This window comes from Sturnus vulgaris, chromosome 1 (assembly GCF_052056855.1).
Source record: "Sturnus vulgaris isolate bStuVul1 chromosome 1, bStuVul1.hap1, whole genome shotgun sequence".
Taxonomy (NCBI): domain Eukaryota; kingdom Metazoa; phylum Chordata; class Aves; order Passeriformes; family Sturnidae; genus Sturnus; species Sturnus vulgaris.
In genome coordinates, this window is record NC_142243.1 from 143,911,855 (window position 1) to 143,928,629 (window position 16,775).

Sequence of the window (16,775 nt, forward strand, 5' to 3'; positions counted from 1 at the left end):
TCACATTTTTGGTATATAATCAAGTGACTAAATTAGGTATTTTGAAAAAGTGCACCAGACAGTTTGGTCAACTCATTAATTAAAATAGGAAAAAATACCAGGTAATAGCTCCATTGTCCTGTTGTAATTCACAGCACAGAAGTTCCTCAGGCCAGGTCCTGCACTCATGAATTCAGTGGCAACTTTGCCATTTGTTCAGTGCAAATAGGATGAAACCTGCTCAGGCTGCTCTGATAAGGCTAATGCCAAATAAAAATATTTTCATTCCAATTAGGATTCAGAACTAGATAAAGCATTTTCCAGTACTGTTTGTTCAGAGAGACAGACTTGCAGCATGGCTAACTCTCTTAGGCATCCAGGGCTCAGCCCCTGTGCTGGGCTCAGCTTTCTCTTCAGGAGAAGTTGGTGCTTCCAATGATTACTGGATGGGGAAAAATTATAAAGAGGAACTTGAGGTTGGTTGTAGAGGGGTTCAAGGTGGCCCCATGACTTCTAAATAAGAACATTTTCCTTTGCTCCTAGTCAAGAGGTGAAGTGGTGCTGCCTGGGGGCAATTGGGCTGCTAGTTCACTAAAACATATGTGACCTGCTCTGGACAAGGGCAGCATTCTGGTTTGAAATAAACTGGTGTTTTTGAAAAACTGAAACTCACTTTTAAGAGAAGGAATTCTGATTTTAGACAATCTGCCATTGTTTAACAATGGACTTGGTGCACTTGCTAATGAGTTGTCTATTTAGCTACAGTTTACATTCATTTTACTTTGGTTTTGCAAAAATATGTAATCAAATTGTCTATATCTCCCACATTTTGGATTATGTTCCATGCATGATGTTATTTCTACAATGACAACTAGGTGATGTCATGTCTGCTTTGTTCTTTAGACATTCTTCCTCACATCTGGTATTTTGGGAAGAACTTAACATTTACTGAAGCAGCAATAGATTACTCTAGCATCTAATTCTTCTTGTACAACTTAAGGCTCTGATCTTATGAAGATTTATTCATATGCCTGCTTTCATGTACAATGGATTATCCCACAGAACTTCAAAATGAATAAAGTTATGCTTATGCATAAGTGCTAGAAGGATTTGTGCCTAAATAATGAAACTAAATGCTGGCAGTATATAATTATCCATAAGATTCAGCTATAAACACAGCAGAATTCATCTCCAAGATAAATGCAGGAAATGGAATAAAATGGAAAAGTCTGTGAGAGTATTTTTACTTTGCCTCATTTACAGCAATTTTGCACTGTTAGTAATAACCAAACTGGTGATCTAAATTGTGTGCTGCTTGTGCTATAGATGAACTCTGGCACATAATTTGGTCTCTGCTTCCATTTAGACACTTAATATTGTGAATAGATGTTCAAAGTGAAAGAGGAGAGGGAAAAGAGGCATCTAAATAATTTCAGTGCCCTTTGAAGACCTCAATTTATAGTTACCAGCCATCCATAGCTTTATGAAAATTAGTAGGCATGATTGTCACCATACACATTGTCCACTGCCTTCACAATGACTCCAACATTGCCTAGATATACTTTGTCACTTACATATTCTCTGTCATCAGATATTACATCAATTTGGGTTTATTCAGAGTTGGACAAATTACAGAATTTCAAGTTGGCAGACAATAATAATCATTGCTAGAAAATATCAAATGACCTGTAACTTTGAAACCAAAAATTGCTCACAGAAGTCCTGTGGTGTGAAAGAAAGTGGAGTTTCTGCTTCTTTTCCAACAGCCAAGAGAGGAGTGTTGGTTGAATGCACAGGCTCCAGAGGGCTCCAGATTGACTATCCTCCAAATTCCCTGGGCAGGATAAAAAAACACCTTGGTTCCTGGAACACCATCTTCTGATTTTAGGGCTGGTATGGTAGGCTGTGAAGCTTTAAAGATCAAGAAATTGATTTTCTTTCCTGGAAGGGGCCAGCAGAGCTTGTGCAGCTACTTCCATCTTCAGCACCCTGGTTCTGCAACCTGAAGGTGGGAACGTGGAGCCCTGTGGCTGGAGCCAGGAATTCCTGGCTCTCAGGAGCCAAATTCACAGCACTGCCCTCTCTCATCCCTCCATGGCTCCATGGAGCATCCATGGCCAAGGGGCTCCCACCTGCCCTGGGGGCCCAAGGTCTCCAAGGGCACAGACCCTGCCTGGGCTCTGGAGGGCAGGGCTGGGAAGATGGATGTGCCTGAGTCTCCAGGTTCCTGCAGAAGCCTGGAGTCCTTGCCATTCCTTTCTGAAGCCATGCAGGTTTCTGTGGGAGAGATGCCCAAGGCCTGCCAAGAGCACTAGAAACTTGAGGTGTTTTAGTTTAAAGATTTCAGTCACACCTGAGCTTTTTAAATGAATTTCAACAAAACTTTTCTGACCTGTTCTAGCAAGGGCATGTGATAGAAGGCTAGTGCAGACTCAGAAAATACATTCTAGAAAAAATAAAAGAATTAAAAAAACCCCACTGTATGAAGTTAGCAATGGTGAAGTATTGTGTTTTTTTAAATAGGAACTGGTTACAGGCAACTAAGTGCTTCCTGTTTAAAGACAACATGCACAAAGACCAAGCATTTCTAAACAATAAACAGTATTGAAATTGAAAGATAACACAAATGTCTTGAAGAAAGCTTTTCTAGAATGTATACTATGGTATAAATAGTTTATTAGCTTTCTAGAAATTAAAGACATTTAGAGGTACTTTGTATTTTTAAGCACTACTTGACTTTGAATTTTTGAACCAAGGTAAAAGTAACCAGAAGAGAGGTATTCATACTGTTCCTCTTGGGTATTTGATAAGAAGAGGCAGGAGGATCTGTGTGTTTCTCAGGTTAGGTCTCTGAAGTCTTGGGCTCACAGCTCAAGCTGATCAGCCCGTGGAGTGTCTGAGGCTGCAGGTTCTGTGATGGGTCAGCTCAGAGCACGGGTGAAGCTCGAGTGTTCCTCCCTTATCACTCAGAACTTATGTGAACAGAATTCATCTAGGTAATCCTCAGTTATCTGGGCTCTCTCTGCTTTGCTCTTTCTTTAATCTGTCACCAGGTTGGTTGCAGTGGTTTACCATGGGTTTGCTGTCTGCTCAGAGCCAGCTGTGCAGCTCAAGCCATGCAGATATTGGTTCTTGATACCTCCAGTTCCTGGCTTTTCCTTTTTTCTGAGGGACCATTTCCGTGACCTTCTTTGGACTATCTAACAGATACATATTCTTTCTTACCCTGGTGCTAATTTCATAAAGATTTTCATGTCTTTGTGTGCTTCTGCTTTTCCTTGTCTTTAGTTGTTTGAGCTATGCTTTGCTGTTTGGTTCCTCCTTATGCTTCAAGTTATTGAGAACTGATTCAGGTGAGTGTTTCTTTTGTTTCCTTTGCTTTTTCTGCTTTTGTCTTTGTTTCAGGATAATTTATTCCAGTGCTTCTAATTTTCTCTTTGCTTTACAGGTATTCCTATAGAATGTAAACTTCCAGCTTCCTGAATTTATTCTGCTGATTTTTCCTGAAGGATTTTATTCTATGTATCTTCTGCATGAGACCCCCTAAGCCTTCCTAGCCACTCTAACCCCCTGCCTACAACTTTCATGACTTCCTGCTGGTGAAAAGCAGATCTAAAAGAGCCTGCTTTCCAGGTGTATTTTCTAAAATTTACCCACAACACCTGCTGGGAAATCTGGGAGAGATTCTTCAAACCCGATAGAGATGTATGTGACTAAATGAATGTAAGCACAGATCACAGACTGATTTTCTTTGTGTATTTATGTATTAGAGGCAGTATTAAATAGGAATTTCTAGAAAACAGCACTTATAAATAGTAATTTTTCTTTGCATCCCATTCTAAACTGGCATCTGAATCAATGAATGATGCCCTGAAAGTGCCCATTTCTTACCAGAAGGCAAGTCAAGGGTTGCTAGTTCATTATATTATTTGCTAATTTTAGGAGATAACATACCAATTTCCATGCTAAGTATATAATTTACTAATAAAATATTGAAAGCTTTTGTTGACCCTCTGTCTTTTGTCATTCTTTTTGACCAGAAGCATCTAGGAACCTTAGGAATTCCCACCTTAAGAGTGGGAATGACACACATATGCCTGGGGGAAGAGTCCTATTAGCACCAAACCTTGTGTTTTGCATGACTCTGTTTGCTGAAGAGAAAGAAAAAAACTTCATCCATCCGGTGCCAGGTTTTCCAAAGAGATCCACTGATCTCCCTGTGTGCTGGTTCAGTGGTTGCAGTCCATTTCTGGGTCAGGTCCTGGTCTCAAAGGTCTCCCTGATCTTTCCATGGTCATGTTGCTATGGAAAATGATGTAGAAGACAAAGCATGGTGGTTGCCTGCAGTTCTCACCTTCTCAGCATTGCTGTCCGTCTGGAAGAGAAGGTCAAGGCTTCACCAGATTAGTTGTTCTATACTACTCTGATTTCTTCATTTATGTCTGATTAATGTCCATGGCTGCTGAAGGTAGATTGTCTTGTGTTCATCAGGTCCTTTGTGCTCACACAAGCCACGTTCAAGGGAAGGGAGAGCCAAAAGCCATTACAGTGTTGATCCCACGGCTGTTGTCAGTGTTGGAACAAGTCCCATTTGAATATAATTTCTTCTTTGCACAGGGACTCACGTCTTGGGAACAAACCCAAGTCCTGTCAGACTGTAAGACAGTTGACTTTTCTGCTTACACTGTAATTAATGCTATTGAAATCTCAGAAAAGAAAGCAGAGAAAGCACAAAACATTCAAGTTTAGGACTAGCCACCTTTCCTTCACTGCTTATCTCAAGGGATGTGATTCTATTAGAAACAAGGTTCCAGATGCCAAAACCAATAAAAATGCAGACTTTAAGGTCTAGCCAAATTGTGGTTAAAGTTATTTCTCTGTGGATCACACTTAGTCATTAATTTTAAGGCTGGACATTCTCCAAACTCTGTGGTTTCTTTGCAAGAAGGGGTAAGATCCCAATGATTAGATGGCTTACATTTCACTATATTTTCTAACATATCCAGTTGAATGAAAATTAGAATTGCATAATTCTCTTTCTTATGGAAAAACAAAAGAGAACTTCAAAACTGTTGAAAATAGACACAAACATTCAAAATAGAGCAAAGCATTTTAGATGATGTAAATCAGTATAGCTTAATGAATTGCATCATGTATATCACATGTATATGTGATGTGGTCTTCTAGGATTTTCATCTTTATAGGTAGAAATGTTCTGTGGTTAATTGCTTTCAACATAATTAAATTCACGGGAAATAATTTTATTTCAGTATGGACTGCCAGGAGAAGATGGGTCTCTTTTGGAGAGCATAGGTCAAGCAGCACATTTAAAGTTTGTACTTTTATATAAGACATTGTATGAAGTGCTATATTCTTCAGATACATTTGCTTAAAGAACTCATTTTAAAAAATTACAAAACCCCAGCAGAACTCATTAAAATAAAAAGACAAAAACCCAGCAAAACTGTGTGCTTCCATAGCACAAGTAATCCTTTATGAAAGACTCTCCACAAAATTAAAGTAATATTAGATGCTACTGAAAAGCATAAGGAAGGCTTATAGTTACTTTAAATTTATTTTTTTTTAATACACTGAGCCAGTAGAAGTAATTTATTATAAACTTCAATAGAATATAGAGAAGAGAAAGACAGGTCTATTGAGAAGTGTAGCAATTTAATGACAAAATTACTTTACAGATTATTTTAGTACAGGCTTTTTTTGGAAAGACAAAAGTTATGTTACACTTATGGTTAAAAGCCTGAGATAGCTTGCTCAGGATTTTTTTCAAAAATATTCCTTGACTTCTTGCAGTCCTTATATTGGATGAGAAAATGGCTTCTAAGATAATCTAAAGATATTCAGTCACATTAAATACTACAACTTTAAGCTAAAATGTCTTCAAGAATACTAAGGTTTTACTCAGAAAATTGATCACTGCAATGTAGGGAGTATCTTTATGAGTACCCTTCTTATACTCCTAAACTCTTATATCTAGAAACATTTCTTAATATTTGCTGATGGCCACTATTGTAGAAAGGACATTACATGAAAAAGGGTCTTGATCTGACCTCTGTGGATTTCTGCACACAAGACCTGCTGATCCTGCTGAGGTCAGTGTTTAAATTCCCACCCAATTCAGGTGAACCTTCAGAAAACCCTGGGATGGCTTTTGGGGCATCTGTGCATGCAGGATACCCTGAATGCCACAGGCACCATGAGCAAGCAGCAGCATAACCTGTGTTGCTCTGGAGAAATGATTGCAGTGTCCTCTCCCATTTTAAATTAAATTCAGGGGTGTCTCCTTGCCTTGCAAAATCATACCTGCCCTCACTACACAGCTTGCTGTAAATGCCCCAAATACCACTGGGGCAAAACTGGTGTGAGTCCACTATTGACCTCTCCTGGCCCCGTGTCTGCCAGGGCTGTCCTCACCTTCCCTTGGGCTGGTGTCTGGTCAGCAGCTCCACAACCTTTCCATGTATTGGAAATTATAGATTGCAGATATTCCATGGCTGTGTCACTGGTCCAGAGCCTTTCCCACTGTCCACATCCCTTCTGTTTCTGAAAAATGATCTTAGCTCAAACAGGTTGAGTTGAGTTGGGATTCTCGTGCTCAGCTTTGAACAGCCAGACTTCAGCTGGATTAAGGAAGACCTTTTGTAATAGTTCCCTGTATCTCTGCTGGTATTATTTTCTTCATTTTTTTAGCCCCACAGTGATTTAAAAACTGAAAAAAATTGCCATAGTTATTATTACACATGACATAATATGCAAAGTATCCTCTACAAAGCAGTTCAAATACTTCTGTATATGTGAAAAGTGCTTGACTGTTTTTTAAGATTTGTTACAGCCTGGGAAATAATGGCTGTGTATTTTTAAAAAAATTATTTACTCGATAGTCTAGTAAGTAGTTTTTATTGTAAAATAACTGTATAAAGTTATTTTACTATCAATATAGACTATGAAGTATATTGAAATTAAATTGGACTAAATTATTTTTGGGCACAAAAATAGGAAATAGACTTTTATTTTCAAGGGGGACCATTACAGACCCCAGTTTGATCCTGTCAGTGCACTGATTTTGAACTTGTAGGACCATATTGAACTCCCTATAAGGTGAGGCTGCAGGTCATTTGACTAATTTTTTATTTTAATTTTCCAGGTGGATAAACCACATGCTCTTATGAAATAGGAAAGTCTTGAACAGCTAATTAAACCGAGGCTTTCTAAAGGAACCGATGATTTAGCTAAATAATTTGGGAAATATTTGCCCACCTAGGCTTCAAGAGCTGCAGGTTTTGAGTTCCCCTCTTGCAGGAGCTCTCTTGCAGATACACATGAATACCATAAAACTGGCACCAGCCTTTTTGATTTTGCCTTTAAGTTTGTATATCTCTATTACTGAGCAGATTGTAATACCCAGTTGATGCTGAGCCCCTTTTTCCAGCACTTATTTTGTGAGTTGGAACAATATGACTAAATATTAAATAAATAAAAGATGGAGAGTTGAACTCTGTAATACAGACTCACACTGGATGATTTATGAGCGATGTGTGGGGTAAGATTTTAGAGAAATATAAATTATACCTGTTCATCATGTTAACTTCTTTTAATGTTTCCCACATGTTGCTATGACAACATTCATGGGATATATATTTTAATTTCTGTTGCACAGAGGAAGTGTGTCAGGTCTGCACATTTCTCTTGATTTTATGGCTGAGTGCTGTGTCTAATGCAGGTTGTAAATCTTCTTGGAAAAATATATAATAAGGTTTTCATCACAGTGGCTCTCCTGGCAATTCTGAAGCTTTTAATAAGCATAATTTAAATTTAAAAAGAACATTTACACCCCCTGTGATGTGGAGACTTCTAAAGTGGGGGTAGCAAATGCTGTGGAGAAAAGCAGGAGCTTCATGCTAACAATTGCTGAACGTGTTACATAGTTAAACACATTGTTAAAACTCTTACTTCAATGAAACTGTAAAAATGTCTTGTGGCTAATGTTTAATTTCCTGCTTTCCATATAGTATGTAGAGGATACTTTTAAAACTTTTTTTTATTTCTTGTGCAAAAAATGGGTTAAAAAGTTCCTTATAGTTCTCTAAACACATTTTCTGTAGGATGTAAAAAGTTTTCATGACAGTGAGATTTTTCTTTAAAAGTTAGATGTAAAATCTAGATGGAAATTTCTGAATTGGTTTAGACGGTCTCAGTGTCTGCACCACAGGCTGTTGTTCTACATGGCAATTAGTTTGCATATGCATCTGAAACCAGTGCTGAGAAAAGTGACAGTGAATTGTGCTGATAAGTGGTTTAGTGGAATTATTCAGCAGGCCAAAACTCATTAATCACAGGGAACAGTCTCCCCGTGATACTTCAGTGTACAGTTAAACTAGATTCCACTTATTTATTTACTTTCCAATGTAATTTTTTTTAAAATCAGAGTGGGAACATTAAGAGCAGATTCCAGTGAAAAGTAAAATCTACTCCAAATCACGAAGTTAGAGCTAAAACATAATTACCCATAAAGAATGAAAGCTTTTAGTAATTTCCTGTAATTTCCCCACCAAATTAAATTTTTGCCTTGCAGTACTGCTATAAAAAACCATCACTCCCATCTCACATATACTAAAAGGGACTCCCTATATGAAAGTGTCATTCTCACTTTTCCTGTTCTAACACACCCATGTTTATAAAGGAAAAGGTAAAATCCACATCCCAATAGTCTTCTTCTTCCATCCTATTTTTTTGTATCACTCTCATCTTGTCCTTGTAGCTGCTGTAGCTTTTCCACTTGAACAGCTAATGATCCAGTGGAATATCCATTTGTTTAGGACAAATGGCTGCAGCTGTTAATTTATATTCATTTATACTATTGACTATACTGCTATAATGGTACCCAGGTCCGAGTATTTTGTTGTGTTTGGTGCCTGCAGCCCATGCTGTGCTGCACCTCTGGGCATACACTGCAGCCGGGCTCTGCTCGATGATAACTTTATCACTTCTGGTAAAGTTGTGGCATTTTTAAAAAGCATGTCTCGGGGGAAAGCTGCACCCTAGAAATTCCTGACAAATGTAGTTAGCAAATGGCTTTCTGAATCCCCCAAACCAGTCCCCACCTGACTTCCCACCCGTGGGAAGAGCAGTGGCTTGAAGATTATCTGGTGCTTCAGCACGGCACCACAAAGAGCTCAGAGGGCCACCAGGAAAGCGTGAGTGAGCTCCCACATGCTACCCACTGCTGCTTGGGAGCAGCTGCTATCAGCAGGAATAACAAATCCTGAGCTCAGCTAACTCACTGCCAAGCTGGGGCAGAGCCTTTATAAAAGACTCTGCTTTTGTTGTGATTCCTGAAAGTGCAGGCATGCTGCTAAGCTTTCATTTCAGGCTCTGTGACCTGCCTGGGATCTCCTGTTTGACATGGACTGCTAGGAAAGTCCCTTCCTGGAGTTCTCCTGAATACCAGCAGAAATCTGTGACCTCCTATCTTCACAATGCCAGCTGCTGGCACATGCTTTCTTTGTCCTCTGCAGCAGCAATGTGACTGTATAAATCATGCCATGGCCTTCCTTTCAGCTTATGCCTGGCCTGTTTGGATTGTTGCAGATATTCCAAATTCATCCTGGACTTTGACTTTTTTCCCCCTCATTTGGAAAGTTATACAAGCTTCTTTATACAGTTCTTCTTCATTTGATTATACCAGATAAACTGACAACACAGGATGGGAGAAGAACTTTGCCCAGAATTTCACAATTTCTTCATAAGAATATAGACATTAATTTCCCATGTGATTTCCAGTCCAGGCATACAAGGCTCACATAAAGGGCCAGAATATGTAAAACTTCTTTGCCTGACAAACCCAGACCGAAATTGCAAGTGTATGCCAAAGCACGAAGGGCAGATTTAAGTGGGAGAACTTGAGTCAGTTCTGTTAATCCTGCCTGTAGGGAACTTTTATAGACATAGCTGGAAAGGGAACAAAATTTCTTTAGGGCTGTTTCACCACTTGTGTTGTGGGGAAACACTGGGGATAGGTTTGTACATTTATCCTGATGGAGTTGCTGCAAAATACAGTGGTGCTTTTAACTGTGTTAAATGGTGTAGGAATAAAAAAAGTGAAATGAATGAACATACTGATGTGCATTTTCCTGAAGAATATGCTGAAATTGTAAAGGACTACATTATAACACAGGTTTCTAAGGGATCATACAAACAAATGACATTACTGCTAAGGTTTTCTCAGACCTCCTTAGTGCATATCACACAGCTTATATTTGGCAGAGAAATAGGAACAGGGAGAAGTAAACTTCAGTCAGTTTGTCATATTGTCCAGGGTGGAAAGAGAATTTCTAAACCACGTAAGATATTTTGGTAAAACAATTCATTGAAAATATGTTGTAATAATTACCTGTCCCTCATTTACCATGGGGGTGCCAAGGGAGACCAAGAAACTTTCACTGTTGGTATTTCAGAAGGTTCATGTTCCTTTACAGCATGGGTGGTAGGGAAATAAAGGCACAGTTTTAGCAAAGGCAACCTTCATGAGGTTCCATGTATTAGTGTCAAGTGTAGTGGCAGCTATCTTAAACAGCTTTTCAGCTCTCCTAGCACTGCAGCCTCACCAGGCTAAATTCATGTTGCCCTTTCCTGGTTCTGAAGCCCCAGCAGCCCTAGGTGCCACTGAAATTGGTAGAAGAAGCCAGCTGCAAATGCCAGGTACAAAACTTTCTAAGGCACAGTATAAGTATTTTTGTTCAGAACATGCTTAAATGCAAATAAACAGAAAAAGCATTGTATGTATTTGCTTCTGACACTGAAACTTGGGTAGAATGTGGGAAAATGAGAAGGACCTAGTCTACAACCAAGAGCAAATTTAGGCACTGTGAAGAAATCCAAAGGAATAAAACTTAAGGGATGATCCCAAAGCAGAGAATTCCTTGCTTTTGTAGCCAGGGTATGGATTACAGTGGGAGATGATAAGTACCTCACAGAAAGAAAAATAGAAAAGAGTGAATTTGCTACAGTGCCACAGCCCCACTGCTGGTAGACTGTGATCAGGTTTGCAGCTGTGAAAAAAAATGGCACAAAAGTCTGAAGACTGAGTTTGTGGCAAATAATTAGCATCTTACTGAAGAGCCATGTAAGATGCAAAATGTACTTACCATTGTTTGAAATAATTTTATGGCTAAGAACATTGTAAAAATGCATAGGAAATTTACATGCCTCTCAAGGATGTGCTTGACAGTAGTGATTTTAAACTTGATGCTATAATTTTTCAACTCCATGAGTGAAGCAAATTGATTTGTAATGTGATACAGTCACCAGAACCATCAACACATTTACACCATAAGACTTTTCCCCAGCTGATAACACTTTAACTTATGGTGGATTTTGGCTGAACTCGTTGCAGAAAAGAAGACAAAAGTTGGAAAGCAAAGGAAAGAAATCCAGAATAATGAAAACACATCTGCATCCAAGTTTGGATGCTGAGTAGAAGTACAGGGAGAATTAAAAAGCCCACATATATCTTGACAGCAATTTTGAGAGATGTATTCCAGGGGCCTCAGTGTGGCTTCTGGTTGAAGGAACCTTAGCATTAAGATCTGCATAGGAGTAGCCAAGCAGCTTTCCTTTTTTTTTCTGCTAATGTTTGTTGGCTTAACAAAGATCTCCCTGAATTGTATCTGTCCTGCTTTCACAGCAGAATTGTCCAGTGCCAAGCATCTATGTTGATGTCACAGCTGGGAAATTAATTGTCTAAAACAGTCTCAGTAGATTCAACTGGTGGGCAGATATCTTAACCTGAAAGAGGTTGTCCATCTGTCCCCTGGATTATGGATTAGGCATCTCAATGAGACAGTCACTGGTAAATCTTATGCATTTCCTGCACTTTGAGGTCTAAATCAGGGGTCTGGATTTAGATGAATGACTCATTGTTTTTTAAAAAAAAAGTGCTGGGTTGTGCCTGACACTGATACACTGACCTAGTGGTGCACACCCCAGAGGAGGAAGACTAGTCTTCTATTCTATGTTCAACCTTTAAAAATTTAAATATGCAGATATCATTTCAATTCAAATGAGCATCTTAGATATTCAGACTTGCTTAAATCATGCTGAAATGCTGCCAACAGCATCAGGTTCATGCCAAAGAGACCTTCATTCCAATTCTTTCTCCTTAGACTGTTTTGTTCCCTTAACATTAAAAACAAGATAGAGGCTACTAAATGTCCCAGTAGAGATAGTGGCAAGTGCTGCTCTCAGCAGTTGGTGTTGGGACTGGCACTGTTCAACACCTCTGTGGGTGGCATGGGCAGAGGGATCCAGGGCCCCCACAGCCAATTTATTGACACCAAGCCACCACCATGTGAGAGGTGAGCCTGTGCAAACTTCATGAAGTTCAAAAATGCCGAGTACAGGGTCCTGCACCTGGGTTGGGGCAACCCCAAGTACAAATACTGACAGGGTGGAGCATGGATTGAAGCATTCCCGAGGAGAAGGACTTGGAGTGTTAGCAGATTAGGAGCACAACATGAGCTGGTGATGTGCTCCTGCAGTCCTGACAGCCAAACTTGTCCTGGCTGCATCAAAAGCAGCCTGAGCAGCAGGTCAAGGAGGGGGATTCTGCCCCTCTACTCTGCCCTTGTGAGCCCCCACCTGCAGTGCTGTGTCCAGCTCTGGGGTCCCCAGAAGGACATGGACCTGTGAGTCCAGAGGAAGTCCTGGAGATGGTCAGAGGGCTGGAGCACCTCTCCTATGAGGACAGGCTGAGAAACTTGGGGCTGTTCAGTCTGGAGAAGAGAAGGCTCCAGGGACACTTTTGGGCACCTTCCAGTACCTAAAGAGGCCTACAAGGAAGATGGAGAGGGACTTTGTTAAGGCACGTGTACTATTAAGGAATAGTATCTTCACACTGAAAGGAGGTAGGTTTACATTCGATATTAGGAAGAAGTTCTTTACCTTGATGGTGATGAGTCACTGGAACAAGTTCCCCAGAGAAGCTGTGGATGTCCCATACCTGGCAGTGTTCAAGACCAGGCTGGATGGGGCTTTGAGCAACCTGGTCTAGTGGAAGCTGCCCCTGTTCATGTCAAGGGAGTTGGAGCTAGGTGCTCCTTAAGGCCCTTTCCAATCCAAACCATTCTATGATAAATAAGATTTCTAAACCAAGTGCTTTGAAGCGTCTTGAGATCAATCTAATCTGAGTATTCCTGTGCTCTCAGATTTGTGTTCATCAGAAAAAGAAATGGAAAGCCTTTGCTAACTTCTTTATCATTTCATAAATAGGATTATTTAACTGGTTTCTGTAGTGGTCAGAGTTCCTAATGCCCTGTGGACATCATTCTTTCTATAAGGGATAGAGGGAGCAAGTCTTTCATGGTGTGGACATTAATACCAGTGCCTCCTTTAAAGAAAACTGCTAAAATGCACCCAGATTTTACTCATAATGAGATGTAAATTTGCCCTATTGAATTATTGCATGCTCAGGTCTTTTTTTTTCTTTGAGAAACTCCAGATGGCAGGATGGAGAGTTTGTAATGTTTCTAGTAAACTTGGTCGAGACTGTTCTGGTGATAATATAATGTCTGACATGTTTGATAGTGCTGGTATTGCCAATGTGAAGGCATTAGTTGTTGGTTTGTGAGATGATTTTAGTTTAGTTCATTCCTGTGTCATAATTCCTAAATTATACTGACACACCATGGTGAGAGATACCTTAAAAACTCATGAAAGATTCATTTCATATAGTTCAAACGTTGAGAAAACAAGAAATTATTTTTACTGTCCTGTGCACTACAGAATTTTGTTGACACTGTGTATTAAAATTGCCAAATAACTGCAAAGATGTATTACTACAAGTCGTAATTTCTATTCAAAGGTATCCTGTTTCCTGTCCAAAGCATTGAAGCAGAAACGTGACTGTGAATGTCAACTAAATCAGATATGACACATATTATTGTCTAGGCAAGTGAGTCAGGCAGCTGTGATACTGTGAACTGATAGGTCCTGCCTCAGGCAGAGGGGAAATGTTGACACACCTGGATAGTCACATTTTATCAAGGACTCAAACCTGCAGTTTCATGCTCAGTTAGAAACTGGCATTTCTCATCTCAAAACTATTTGATTCTTTGGAAGATTAGGACCTGGGCTAGAGCTACGTTACCTCTGAGATTTAGTATGTGCTTCTTTATATTCAATATCCTTGAAAAAGACAGGCTACCAGGAGTTCAAGGTTATTTTTTGACTTTTGTGTTGACAAGGCAAGCATGGGAAAGTAAGCAATAAAATTGTTATTAGCAAGTACCAACATTTTTGAAACCTAAACCCTCCAAATAGCTCCATCTCTGCCTCTGGTGGCTATCAACAGAGAAGATGTAATTGCATTTTCTCATACAGTTCAGATATGATTACTAACAGACAGTTTACCCAGTCTTCAGCTCAATTTTGTGCAGATGAGAAAACATAAATTGCCTTTGTGCAGGGTCAGGCGTGGTCTGCAAGAGGTCTGTACTCAGGTGCCATGTCATGAAGTGCAGGTGATCTGCCCAGTAATCCTTTATATCCTGGCACACAGCCAGAGCAGAAAAGGGAACACAAGGGAACACCTTCAAGAGACTTCCAGATGGTTCTGTACAGGCAGCTTGGGCCCAGCTTGATTTATTTGCTTTGGCTGTGTGTGCATAGAGCATTCAAGTGAACCAGAACACAGTCAAAAGCCTGGAGCACTGGGGAGCACAGTACAGAAACAAATACAGCTCTGCAATATGATTCTCCATGTATGTTTCTGTAACTGCTGTATGCTTGGTTAATCCATGACTTGGACATCTTGGATCCTTTTATGTGTAACATAGAGATAAACATATATGGAAACATGACAAACATATAAAGAAATATCTTCTTATTTCCTACTCCTGGTGATGTATTAAGTATTGTCTGGCATTTTTTTCTGTGTATCAAATTCAAGGTTGCAGTAATTTCTCTTTTTCTATCACATTTGTTCCTCTATATTTCATCATATTGTTTTATTTAGATTTTGTCAAGGGTATTCAGAAACTCCTGCTCCAAGGTGATGCTAAGTTACAAAAAGTAACTAAGAGTTTTCAACTCCAGAAATAGGTTCTTGATACATTGTGCCTGAAATTCAAGATTGCCTTGGCACAGTAGCTGGGGAAATGTGACTCCACGTCTGGGCTGTTGCATGAGCGTGGTTCTGCAGCTCTGAAATAGCCCATTGATTCTGATATTGGAGGGGCATTACAGGGAGCCACTGACTGACACACAGATATGGACACTGCTCTTCACTGTCCCCCCGGAGAATTTTAAAAGCAGGAGACTGTTATTTCAGTTTCCCTGGTTTGCAATGAATAGGAGTCGTTACCAGAAAGCTTGTCAAATTCTCAGGTCGTGCTTGGCCTGAGCAGGATTTGGGCAGGATTCCTTCATGGTGTCCCTTGTTCTTTATCCTTTGTATCTAACACCAAGTAAAAAAAGAGGCATTAGAAATGAAGTGCTCCCTGGAAAGCAGATTTCACTCCACCGAGGCAGGATTAAAGAAGATGGTGCAGAGATCTACACAGTGATAGGAATGCTTCAGTGATGGGTCTGTAACCACATGACTGAACATGCACTTTATCAATTCAGAGTGACATCAGCTCTGATGGGATTTTGTTGGGCCTAGAGGGAAAGTGCTAGGTCTCAAGAAATACTTTCCCACAAATATTTCCTTAGTTAAGCAATAGGTTCAAAAGCAGATTTGAAAGCAATTTTTTTTATTATATGTGATATGCCATTTTTTCCCATGAAATTAAATTAATGAGCCAAGCTTTGAGAACAACCTGTCCCTAGGAATCAGTTTGGTTAGAACAAACACCATTTCAAAATTACTGGGTGGACCACTAAAAAAAAGTGCATTCAGTGTGACTGGTAAAACATTTCAGGCCATTTCTCATGGCAACTCTATAGTTCCTAGAATGGTTTCAATTATACATAAAGAGTAATGGAGAATGAAGCTGGTTTCAGACTCCCGAGTTTAACAAGGATGAGGGGCTGGGGCCAGCCACTCCTGCCAGGGAGACAGGAGGGTCAAACAGCATTGCTGCTCCTGCTGCTGCTGGGTGGGTGACAATTGCAGCAGTGCCCCTGGAGTGTCCCCTGCCTGCACAAGGTGACATTGTGCAAAAACAGCCACCACCCTGTACAGCCCATGTCTCGTGGTGGGCTGACCCTCATCCTGGTCTGCCAGACCTACTGACAGATGGCTCCAAGTGAGGTACAATGAGAGTTTGTGAGAGACTTAGTGGGAGCTCAAAACTCTGAGTTTACAGGTAGTTTGCAGTCTACCTGCTCTCCAAGAGAACACTTGGACAAAGAGGCTTGCATGGGAAATGGATTAAAATAAGAAAGCCTTGAGAATGCCCCACCCTGGTGCTTGGTGCTGTACCCAGTGAGCTGAGCTGTGCACAGGAACCCGGTCAGTCCAGTCCAGACCTGAGTGAAGGACTGGGGTCACAGCCACACAGCGAGATCAATGCATTTCCTTGCAGAAAAATGTTATGAGGCCATGATTGGTCATAGGTGGTAAGAACTGTGACTTTCAGATTACTGAACTTCTGTCACATCTGGATGAGATCTGACAGCATTTTGAGGAAAGAGATCTGCTTGCTTCTCTCCATTCTATGCAAACTGAATATTCTTCTTGATCACCGAAAGCAACAGTTCCTCTGCTATTGAGGATTGACTCTGAAGTCTTCAGAACATGAGTTTTTATTGTATGTTCTCAGAGAGAAGAAAAGGAATTG